This window comes from Gavialis gangeticus, unplaced genomic scaffold, assembly GCF_001723915.1.
Source record: "Gavialis gangeticus isolate Ggan-Ray unplaced genomic scaffold, GavGan_comp1, whole genome shotgun sequence".
NCBI classification, from domain to species: domain Eukaryota; kingdom Metazoa; phylum Chordata; order Crocodylia; family Gavialidae; genus Gavialis; species Gavialis gangeticus.
In genome coordinates, this window is record NW_017729032.1 from 152,459,151 (window position 1) to 152,471,985 (window position 12,835).

A 12,835-nucleotide genomic window follows, 5' to 3' on the forward strand; every position below is an offset into this window, starting at 1 on the left:
ATTAAAGTAAAATGAACAGAAAAAAAAAAACCTTAGATGTTCCTTCTAGTAAACACAGAGATAGACCCCAAGATAACAGGACTACAATGAGACCTGCTTACAACAGGGAATTACACCCCAAAATATTCCCCAGTGTTACTACTGGTTCAGAGGCACTGGTGAGAACCCTACTGTTTTTTCCTTTCCTTGAATGCTTGGAGTTGCTGGAGGCTTGGCAAAATTTGACTGGATTAAAATCAGTAGTCCTGATGCAGAAGCAGGAGCAGTCACCTTGGGGTGCTTTTCAACACCATGTTCTGAAGTCCCTATCCAAAATTGCAGCCCTCCCCATTAATGTAAAATTTCAAAGATGTAGGTTCTAGTCTAACAGATGTCAAAGCATTACAAGGTTTGTATTAAAGAAGGGTTTGTGTTTTTAGTCAAACCACAACAATGTGGGACTGCAAAGGACCACAAGACATCTCTAGTCCAGTCTCCTGCATTGGGACAGGATCCCCATATCAGTGTGATAATTGTTGGTTTAACCTGCCCTTGAAAACCTCAGGTAAAGAAGATTTCATAACATCCCTATATAGCCTTTTTTCAGTATTTCACTGCCTTAACAGAAAGCTTTTTTCCAGGATCCACTCAAACTAAGCTATGAGAAATGTTCAGAAAAGGAATCACAGTATTAGTCCTTATCTGGGAAGCATTTCAAGTAGAGTTAATGAAATGAGTAAGCAAAGAAATAATACCTACCTCTCCTCAACCAGCTGTTGATGAACTAATCTCAAAGGCCTCCTACTTACAGGGTTCCAAGCAGTTGCAAGCTATTGAGTCAGAAATGTGGAAAATCCCTTCTAGGGATAAGCAGGCTTTTTTTCAGGCAGTCTATTCCACTGCTTAGACATACAAAAAAAATAGAACTCTCTTTTTAGGAGAGACAAAGAACAAGTTATTTAAAACTTGATTACCAGCATCAACTCAGTTCTCTGTACTTGGAGCCAATGAAAACAGATTCAAAACAGATCATTTGACTTGTGTGTCCATTTTCTAAGCCACATGAAGCAAGTCTGGTTTAGGGGCAAATTCCTTTTCTGATGCAACCTTTTGCAACAATTCAAACTTTGAAATTCCATTTAAAGCCATTAATGGGCCAGAGTTCATCACAATTCACATGTTATATGACAAAGAAGTGATGTTTTATCATTTACATGTAATCTGTTTTATTTTTTGGGCACTAATGTGCATGTCAGCCCTTCCTGAATTTCCCTGGCATTTGCCTGCAGACAAAAGGAGTGATTTTACACTTCGCTGATGCTTGGAATGCTGTCTCTCTGCAAAGGCTAGAAAGTGTGTCCCTTCTCTCTGCTCCACGGGTTGTGTGTTTTGTTTTCATAACTAGAGGACTAGGATTTTGCAGAGCTGGATAAGGTAAATCCCTGCCAGGGCCAGAAGAGTTTTTAAGCCTCGATACAAGAAGTTTTCAAGCCCTGATACTTCAGAGGCAATAAAGGTAAAAAAAAAAAAAAAAAACAAGTTCCCCCAGCCTACGTTATCATCATCAAAATAACATTTCACACTCATTTCAAATTTCAACCACGATCTCCAACCAGAAGTTAAAAGAATGCTGTTACCTATGTTCTCCTTTTTAAATTCTACCAAAGTGCAAGTACCAGCAACTATTCAGCATACATAAATTGCATTCAATGCAAGGATTTTTGTGGCATACATCTCAAAACTCATGCTGTAGGTATGGCAAGTGGTAAAATCTACATTTAATAAACGGGAACCTATTGCACAGAAATGTAAGTAACCTGCCCAACATCACATGGCAAGTCCATAACAAGCACCAAAGAAGTACATTAGACGCCTGACTCCTGATCCCCCATTTTAAATATGAGAACATACTTTTGCTACAGGAATATCAATTTGGTAGATTTTTCCCTTGTTCAATGACCTTCAGGTATTTAAATTTCCCTTCCTTGCCCACCACCCTCCTTCAGCCTAACCACACAGATTTCAGCCCACAATAGCCTTATGTGCCAACATGATAAGTGGAGTCATTTCACCACTGCCCCTTTGAGAAGAGATGAGCATATGAACTAGACCATTGTTGGAAAGAAAGTTTCTTTTGAGTTCTTTTCCAATGTTATATACAACTAGAACCAGCAGTTTGTGGAGTCCATATTTCATACCTTTAACAACCACATCTTTTTACCAATGTTACCATATACCCTAAACTCAGAGGCTGAAGCTAGGTTTACATGGATGGACATCATGAACAAAATTATTCTCCTGGATAGTTAACAGTAAGTTAAGCAGGAAGAGAAAAGGCAATTAAACTATATATGAATTAAGGTAAGGGAGTGGAGCCATGGGATCTATCAGTTGTACAAGCAGTCCTCGACTTACGTTTGTAAATTGACACCCTGTTTCAACTTTACAATGCCAGTTTCGACTTACAATGCTTGATCCGATGCAATGCCCTGCCAGCAAACAAGTTCATTGCATCGCTCATCTCCCTGGAGAACATCTGTCCAAACTTCCTTGGATACTTTCTTTAAGAAAGCAGACAAGACTCCAGAAAAACCCACAGGCAAGACTCCTGAGAAGATTCCAGCCAAGAGCCCTTCAAAAAATCCAACCAAGAGCCCTTCAAAAAGTCCAGCAAAGTCACCTCAAAGAAGTCCATCCAAATCAATGTGATTGCTATTTACAATAGAAATACATTAATGTAGCTATGTTACTCATCTATAATTGATCAGGTACAAAATTCAGGGGTATTTTTGGTGAAAATAAGGTATCAGGCCTTGGTTCAAGAACCAATCCCCCATTTATAACATTGTTTCTTATGAGAAAATTGGTTCCGAGTTAAAACGTTTTGACTTAAGATGCAGTTTTCAGGAACCAATTGTGTCCCAAATCCAAGGACTGCCTGTATATTAAGGAACAGCCAGATTCTTCTCTATTACAGCAGCTGAACTCTATTAAATTCATCATGAGACAGAACCAAAAGTACCAGGAGCATTTGGTCTGAGGTCCTTTTTAAATCCCAGAGTCAACAAGAAACAATCATCTAGTAAAATTAAAACAAAGGTTAACAAGGATCCATGTATGTTAATAAAGATGACAAGCATTTTCTACAAATAGCCACTCACCAAAAGCAGGAGAGAAAAAGACAAAAAGAAAACCCAGCACAACTACTGAAGCAGGTCTGGATTTAAAGTTATTTCAAATAACAAGCTATCTATGACAAAATCAAATGTAGAGCTCTTACTCTAAAGACTTTCTCACTTAAATAAAAAAGGGGGTGGGGATTGTTCTTTTAACTAGTCAACTCAGTAAGTGGAAGACATCAAATTTTAAGAAGCCTTCCAGTTTTTTAAACCAGGAGGCATACGCAAAGCAACAGAACAAGAAAATTGCATCACACTGCAGCAGGATGGTATACATTCAATCCTAAAAATGAATGTGCATTGAATTCATTTCGAGGAAGCAACTGCAATAACACCACTTCATCATTTGAGGGACACAGGTACTGCCTGAATGGTTTTAAAAATGGTATTAAGAAAATCACTTCAATTAGTTACCTGTTGTTGGGCATTGAAAGTAAAAAAGGGAAACTAGGAAAAGGGGAAGTTTTGCTTTGTTCATCTGATTTCATTTCGAGTCTAGGCGATTCCACCAGTCTTTCCTGCAGGCAAGTTTTATCATTTGTTTGTGGGGGTCTTAAGCCCAAACAGCATAAAAAAGTATTTGAAATAGAAAGATACTACAAAACGATAAAATAAAAACAAGACATGTATACACCTAAAACTATTTTTAGGTGTTTTAAGTTAAACAATATTTCTGTTTCTCTTCAAGAAAATAACTAAGTGATCAGTTTAATGACACTTATACTTAGATTTTAATAAGGAAAGTTATCGGACTAAAGGAAGCTTACCCACTGGCTCTAGAAAACCATGAGACATTTAAAAAACACTATCCTTGATCAAAGTCTCCTGCTTCTCAGACAGGCTACGGAGATATCTTTGGCTACAGAATAAAGGGGATGGTGGGGGAGAGTTATTTTCACTATTCTAAGGAGCTCCCATGAACTGGAGTGTTACCTTCCTTATCTGCATACATAGGTGACCTGACAGGCATTTTCCTTCTTATTTTGACATAAAAATGTTTTCCCCCAAAAGATCATGAATGAGCTGAGGAGCTAGAACTGGGGCTGGCAGTTATTTGGGGCACAGGGCAGCTTACTGAGTTTTGGCAAGCCATCGAGGGCCGCATGACAGGCAGCCCAGGGCAGTTTAATATTAATTTTCTAAATTTTTAGCAGCCCTGCAAGCTAGATCCAGCCCCCGGGCCACATTTTGCCCACCCCTGGGCTAGAAGGGTAGGATCTCAAACAAGAAGAAAACAAAAACATATTGGAACAAAAAGTAGTTCTTGTTAGGATTTAAAGAGCAAATTTTGTTCTGTAGAATTTTGAAGTCAAATACCTAACAGCTGAAGTGGTGTAAGGCACCCTTCCCCCCTTCAATGCAAGAGTATTTATTTTGATCAGAGAAAACATACTAAACAGACAAGGGATAATAAAAGTCTTATTTACCAGATGTTCAGAAAAATTCTTAAAGTCCCCAGGGTCACATGTGGCCAGAGGTGTCCCTAGGGGTGAGCAGGGCCTGCTGCATATCAGCCTGTGCAGGGCCTGGGGCACAGTTCCCAAACTATGGGTCGTGACCCCAAATGGGGGTCACAACATCAGCAGTCAGGGTTGCATGCCCTCTAAGATTTCTGCGCCCACAGCAGGGTGTGGGGCTGCAATATGGCTGGACCAGCTCCAGGCAGGACCCACCTCTGTGGCCCAGCAGATGGGACCCAGTGCAGGAGGGAGCACAGCATCGTCATGGCCAAAGTGAGGTGCAGCAGCATGGAGTTGTGCCCCTGCTGCTGCCAGGCTGGCAGGTGGAGCCTCTGCTTGGTGGCACAGTGCTCCGCCCTGCGCCAGGTCCCACCTCCTGGGCTGTGGAGCCCTGGGTGGGGGGGTAGGGAACAGGGCAGGGAGCCTCAAGCCCGCAGCAAGCAGCCTGCATCCTCCACTGCCCCTCCATGGGCTCTGCTATGCTACAGCCGTGTCACCCACAGGGGAGGGAACAGCAAGAACCAGGCTCCACACTCCACTCCAGCAGCAGCAGTCACCGTTTCCCACAGGCAGCAGCCAGAGCTTGGGCACTGCAGAGGGGTGGGAGGCAGGGTGCCCTGGCTCTGGGGCACCTGGGGGAAGTAGGAGGCGAGTGGCACCAGCAGGGCCAGGGTGGCCGCAGGTCGGGAGTGAGGGGCCATGCTGAAGAAGAGTTTGGGAAGCAGTGGCCTAGACTCTATATTTGGTAGGCAAACAAGCATTTCACTAAATGACCCAAGTAGCAGGAATATGCAAATACCAATTAAAACTAATATTTGCTCCAAGAAGTTCTAACCATAAACAGCAGCACTGGAAGATTACACACAGACAGCTAGAAAGAAAGTCAGGACAGGCCCATAAAGCACAAGACTAAAACACATAGTATCTACCTTGAATGTTGCAGCTCCTGAATCAGAAGCAGAACAGCTGCGTTAGGGACACACAAGAGCAAACCAGCACATGTGCACCGCACCTCTAATGCAATGACACTGCTTCTGGTTTGGAGGCTGGCATGCCTCAACACAGTACTGCACTGCACAGTATAGACTGTATCCTCAGGCCCTTCACAAGCACCGCCTGAAGTATAAGTACACCAAGCAGTGATTTTTATAGTTTTAAAACAGCTTTCAGAAATATGAAATTTCACAGCAATGCAATCATTACATATAAATGCCACATACATGGGAAGACTTTGACCATCCTGGTATCTCTTCCCTTTAAAAGCAATGCAAGCATAAATATCTGGGCAGTAAAAATCATAAAAGAGCTAGTAGGTTCCCTGAAGAAACTAGCGGGGCGAGTGCTGAAAGGAAACCACAGAAAGGTAACCAACAATAGTACAGTTACAATGGACAGAGTTGTCTATGTGCTGAAAATGCCTACCTTAACATTAAGGCGTAATCTGTTGCAAACCTTTTCAGAGATATCCTGAACACTACAAAAAGAATGTTTTCATTTCCTGTGACATCCCACATATTGGTTTTCACAACTTGGGCAAAAAGTAATTAAACCATTATGAAGTTGATTTAAGCAGTGCACAAGGCCAGCCAAGATTTAAGTTGGAAATTGGTTTTCTTTTGTGGTTGCATAATAGCCATATAGTGCCTAGATTTAAGGATCCATGATAGTAGACCAACAAATTTCCAACCTGCAGATGGCACCATGATTTGTCCCAACGGACCCACCAAATCATCTAACAAAGATAATTTTTCATTCATAGTAAAGACTGACAAGTTCACATCAAAACATGTCAAAAACCCTCAAGTGTAGAAGTTTATTAATGGAGCCATTAACTTGTATTTTGTCCCAGCAGGCCTCAAGGGGCCATCAGCTTCTCTCTACTGCAGTTCTAGGAAGCTCTGTGCAAGGCAGTATTACATTAGGAAGTGCACTGGGGCAGTTACTGTACATTATCTGGCAGCATAAAAATAAAAATATTCTTCTAAATACTTAGAAGAAAGTCATGCAGTAAAATCTACAGGTGATAGTAGGCTTCTATTTATTATTGGATTCACAAGAGTTTCCTGTGCTGCACTAAAAAAATTATTTGGCTCAAAAAACCCCACAAAACAACAACAAAACACCACCCACAAGAGGAAGAGTGCTTCAGGACAAAGATTAATAGATGACACTAGCAATTTAATGTTGAGAAAAACAAGCAATATATAATACAAGTAGCACAGCACAAGTCTTAATTGAGATGCAGTCTTGTTGTTGGCATTTACACCTTCAAAGCCACCCCATACCAATGATCAGCGTTATACCTAGGTAATGCCAAATGGCATCTAAAAAGTAAGTACACATGCAGCTAAAGATTAAGCATTAAGAAAAAAAGCACAGGCTAACGACACTAAAGAAGGGATTAGAATTTAGCCAAGAAACAGTTCCACAACATTATACTGCTCAGCGTCAGAGCAGTGTAAAGGTCTATACCAGTATACTTTGAAATGGTATGGGGTAGTAGGTATACAGTAGTATGCTATGGGTACAAAATGAGTTCAGAATTCAAAGCACAGTGCTTGGAAGTCTGTCTTCTCACAACCACTCCTCTCCACAGACAAGAATTTCTGTTCAAGAAGCTCCTATAGAAAGTGCAAAGCTCCTTCAAGGTGTGTTCCATAGCCAAAACCCTCTATGCCACAGCCAGGTGGAATTCAATTCTACATCAGAACTCCCTGCAGGGAAAATAAGAGACTCTTCAATTTCTAGTTATTTTAAGAGGAAGTCAGTTAATGAATTAACTATGCAAGCAAACAACTCGTAGAACACAACCATTAAAATCTGAGAAAGTTAAGACCAATATGCCACTTGAATACATTTACTGTTCACCTTCACAAACTCCCTTGCCCACAGCACACGCAGTTTTTCCACATTATTCAAAATCCTGACCCATGTGGATAAATATATTCTGTTCCAGTAGCTCTCAACCATTCTCGATTCAACTCAGAAGAACCACAACTAGAGGTGCACCAATACATCAGTCCATATCGTATCAGAACTGATAAAAGGAAAATCGACATTAATTGGCAAAAATTGACATCATCAGTAATTGGCTTTTTTTTTGGCTGATGTCGCCAATAATGTTGCCACTAAATACCGCATGCACGCAAGCAGCCACAGCACACATGCAGCTAGGAGTGCAGGCCAGCAGCTTGGAGAGCAGTGTCCAGCCAGTAAGTTGGGGGGGGGCAGACTGTGGCCCCCACTGTGAAGGAGGGGCTGAGGCTGGGGCAGCCGCTGCCCACATGGGGTGGGTCAGGGTACAAAACAGAGCTGGTGGCTTGTCCAGAGAGGTGTGGGGGCACTCCTGCCACTGCACGCACTCCCAGCAGAGGCATGGGGGGCTTCTGCCTCCCCCTCCGGATCTCTGAATAGGATGAAAGCTGGCTGCCCACTGCATGCTCGCAGCTGGGGCTGCTCCAGCCTCTCCCCAGCAGCTGTGCTCAGGCCACGGCAAGCGGTGGTAGCACTGGGAGGGGGCAGCTACAGCTACCAATATTCGACCCCCAACAGACTTACCTGCCAGACACTGCTCTCCATGCTGCTGGGCTGCATATTGCCAATCGGTTTGGTATCAGCCAATATGGCTGGTCAATCATTGGCCCAGCATTGACCCAAAAAAATCTTTATTGGTGCACCCCTAACCACAACAGATCAGAATGTTTTTATCTCTATAAATGCTCAATTGACATTTCTGGGTTTCTCTCATATATCACGTTTGCGTACCTAAGTGCTGACACTGCATGACATCCTTGATAGGATCTCAGGGCACCACAAGACCCTAGTTGGAGATCACTGCTCTTTACAGACACATTTCGAAGGAAAAAAATCTATAACAAATTATTAGTACATGGAATAATAGTCAGAGTTTTACATGACTAATATAGAGTATTAGGCAGTTATACAGTAGAAGTGGATTTATATATAATCTCAACACTAATAGCATGCTGTTTTGTTATTATGGTACAACTTCATTGTAAAAAAAAAAACCAAAACAAAACAAAACACAAAGAAAAACTTCACTGGACAAGTAGTTTCAAAGTTCACTGAAAAGAGGTTTCACCATAATAGGATTAGTCAATTGGCTGCATCATTATAATAAGAAAAAAGTAAATTCCTGCACTTGGAACTGTTAAAAACAAGGGGTTGCACTGTACTCTCTTTCCCATAGTTTCTTGTGCAGCTCCAATGCTGTCATTCTTCCTCCTCCCCAGCTGTCCCTCTCTACAGGGACTTGTGTTTTCTGCCTACTGACATACTCACATTCCTCCCATTAAACCTACTCCAGCATGCTCCTCTGCTCATGAACACACACCCACCATGACATATTCAACAGGGTTATGGTGGAAGGAAATGAACATAAAAGGCATAAGTGTTTGAATGACAAGGCTAGAAAGAGAAGCAACAGAGTAAAGAATATCTGTGTTCCAACACGTCATAGAGCATGCAGGTGCTGGACAGAAGTCTTCAGCCCTTTTTCAAGCCCCACAGTTTTGCCACGTGCCTCCTCATTGCAATTTGTGCCCCTCAGTTACTGCAGGATATGAAAGATGACACCAAACAGCAATGTCATGAGAGAAGAGCCTCTGAGAAGAGTGTTACAGACAAGAGAGATGACCCGTGAAAGAACAACAGTGTCAGGGTCGAGAACCTGATGGTGGTTAGAATACTTGTAGGTTAGGGGCAGGCAATTATTTCAGGTGGAAAGCTGCTTACCCAGTTTTGGCAGGCTGTCAACAGCCACATGGGTAGCCCTCCCCCTTAACAGGAGCCCCATCCCCTGGTCAGCATCTTGGGACCAATATCTCAGGGCCAGCACCTGTCAAGGGGATCTGAAGCTGCTGACTTCACTCCTGGAAGCCTCCTCCCTCTCTAGTGAGCCAAAGATTCTTACAGATACAGAAGCTGATCTAAAGGGAATGAGCAGGCAAATCCAGACAGCAAGGATACTACAGGTACACCGATATATTGATCCATATTGTATCAGCACCGATAAAAGGAAAATTGATATTATCAGCAATCAGCCTTTTTTGGCTGATGTGGCCGATAATGTTGCTGATATACACCGTGTGTGTGTGTGCAGCTGCAGCATGCACATGGCCAGGAATGCAGCCCAGAGGCCTGGAGAGCAGCATCTGCCCAGTAAGTTTGTGAGGGAAAGGGGTGTGGTGGGGAGGGGCATATCAAGGGCCCCCCCATGGTGAGGGAGGGAGTGGGGCTGGGGCAGGTGCTGCCCAGCTGTAGCAGGGCGGGGCTTGCGATGGAGCCGCAGGCAGATCATGGGGGAGGGGGGCACACAGGGAAGCAGCTCCCACCTCTGCGTGGGCCCTGGGGGAGGTATAGGGGGCATGTGCCCTCCAGATCTGTGCATGGAGAGAGCAGGCCACCTACCCACCGCAGGCTCTGGGCTGGGGGCTGCGCCAGCCTCTTAGTGGGGGGGCTGGGCCAGGGCTGCGCTCGGGGCAAGCGGTGGTGCTGGGAGACGGTTACAGGGTGGCTATGGTGAATTTTGGGGTGGCTGTTAACCTCCCCCTGTAACCTTCCCTCCCAGCACCACTGCCACCCACCCCAAGTACAGCCCCCCTGATGGGAAGAGGTTGGCACAGCCCCTGCCCTGAGCCTGCAGCTGGCAGCCTGTGCTCAACCTGCACACAGATCCAGGGGCACATGTCCCCCATGCCTCCCCAGACGTGTTCACAAAGACAGGAGCTGCCCTCCTCCCCACCCCCCTGCAGCCCTTGATCAAGCCGCCCACAGCTCCATACCATGCTACACCCCAGCTGGGCAGCACCTGCTCGTGCCCCAGCCCCACTCCCTCCCTCACCACAGAGGCCTTGATCTGTCCCCCAATTACCCCCCCTCCACACACCCCTTCCCCCTCCAAATGACATACCAGCCAGACACTGCTCTCCAAACCTCTGGGCTGCATATTGGGAATCAGATCAGTATCAGCTGATACGGCTGGTTAATAATCGACCCAAAAATCCTTAACGTGCACCCCTAAAGTATACAGCTGTAGAGAATGAAGGCCTTGCAGAACATCAATGCCCATCCTCTCTCCTTCCCCCCTCCAAACATATCCAGATCCAGTCTTTTCGCTTGGCCCTCTTTTCAGACATGCATCCTTTCTTGCTCTCATTAACTCTCCCACAACTACTCAAGACCCATGCCTAGCTGTCCTCTGCAAAAGGAGAAGGGGAGCAGGGAAAACCTATTGCATATTTTCTCCCCCCCACACACACCACACCAGTCAAACCCAAGGCTTCAGAGCTTGAAAGGCATGACAGCGGTGCAGTCTAACATAATGGAGGCAGTACTTCCACAACAGCATGCATCCCACCCACTCTGCAATTCTCCCTCAAACCCCATCACACTCCTTTTCCTTTAGGCACCATATCCAGCTTGCCTAGCAAGGTGCAAAATAGGCAGGTCAAGCAGACAGCAACAGAATCTCTGAAGCAACATATGAAAAACAGAAATCCTTATGTCAACTTGGCAGATCTCCACTATAAGCAAACTAAGATGGGGCTACACCAGAAGGGGAAATTAGCTTACATAGCAGCTGGGAAAACAAGGACTGAACAGTTTAGAACTTCAGCGTTTTCCATCACGTCTGGGGTACAGCATACACCTATTCAGAAATAAAGGCCTAGAAATAAAAAGGGAATAAGAACACACTAGAAAAGTTGCTTTTTCAAATAATTACCAAGCTATGGGCATTTTCAGTCAGAAACAAATGATATGTCCAAAGTACAAGGTCCTGAACATGAAGAATATTCATTATATCCATTTGGACAACAAAACATTTTCAGTCCAGTCAAAGACATCACAAAACAAAACAGACTGAACTTATGTATTTACTCAAGTCCTTTCCACTTGTTCAGCTCCTTTCAGCACTAACTGCAGAGAGTATGATTAAAGGAGTATTAGGCACTATAAGGATTTCAACCAGTATGTCTGCTCTTGCCAAATGGCTCATTCAGTGATCTTCCTGGTAGATTTAACAGCTTTCATGGAGTTCACTGCTTGGTCAAAATGAGGCTGACAGACATACCTCAAAGACAACAACATGCTGAGGAAGTTGATATGACCTTCAGATCAGTATTTTAATGATGGAAGTCTGGCAGGGCAGAGTTACATCACATAGACTAATTCAGCAATGCATAAGCCAGTGGTTCTCAACCTTTTTTGTACCAGGACCCATTTGTAAACATTGGTGGCCAGTCCCAATGCAGTGCCCCTCACTTCTGACCTGCTGCCTCCCACCCCCAAGCCCCCAGTGTGTGGGGCAGGAGGGAGGGCACAAGCAGCCTCTGGCAGCCTGGAACTCTGCCAGCCTGCAAGGGAAAAGCCACGGTTTCCCAGGTCTTTCTCCTTTAAAGGAAAATCCATTTTAAAGTTTATTTGAGATCCTTTCATATATTCTTACAACCCACTTTTGGGTCATGGCCCACGGGTTGAGAAACGCTGGCATAAGCTCTCATAAGCAGCTGCTTACTTCATCAGGTTCTAATGCTTATTCATCCTTGAACCAGCCTGTCAAGTGCAACTGGGCCCTGACATGCACCCAACTCCAGCTGAACATAGCTGACTACCTCTCCACACACAGGAAAAAGGAAGGGAAGAAGGAACCAGACAGGAATCTCAGCCTACGACCTACTCCCCCCTGCGGGAAGCCTTGCAACTTCTGAGGACAGGTCAGTGCCTCAAGGACTGGACTTTTCAGTCATTTCAAGACCCATCTGCATGCAGTGTGGCAGAGAACCCCCTCACATGGAGGGATCGCAGTAAACACGTTCTTAAGGATCTGATCATTTACACTACTGGCTCCATACGCCCTTCCCCCTCCCTGAGGCCCTCAAGCTCTCTCCCAGCACATACAGCCACACTGAATCACAGAAAGGGAGGAGTGTGGGCATCTAGTCCCACCCCCTACTCAGAGAAGGACCCTCCCCACCTCCCTCATCGCAACACACACTTTGCATTGAGCCCTCAGGGTTTCCTCAGCTCTGTTCTCCAGCATCCGAGGCAGAGGTGTCAGGCCAGCGGCTCTCAGCCTGCTTCCAAGGAAGCCCCCCCCCGAGAAATGCCCGCGCTGGGCGCTCACCCCTCGCCCGCCTCCAGGACCGCGCCCGAGCCCCGCTCCTGCAGCACAGAAGGGAGCAACAAGGAGGCCCT

General features: G+C 44.8%; 1 protein-coding gene across 1 annotated transcript in view; it reads right to left on the reverse strand.

The window, feature by feature from the left end:
• Positions 1-12,835, reverse strand: part of EIF5B (eukaryotic translation initiation factor 5B) — a 41,396-nt gene that overhangs the window by 27,547 nt on the left and 1,014 nt on the right. The window lies entirely within an intron of this gene.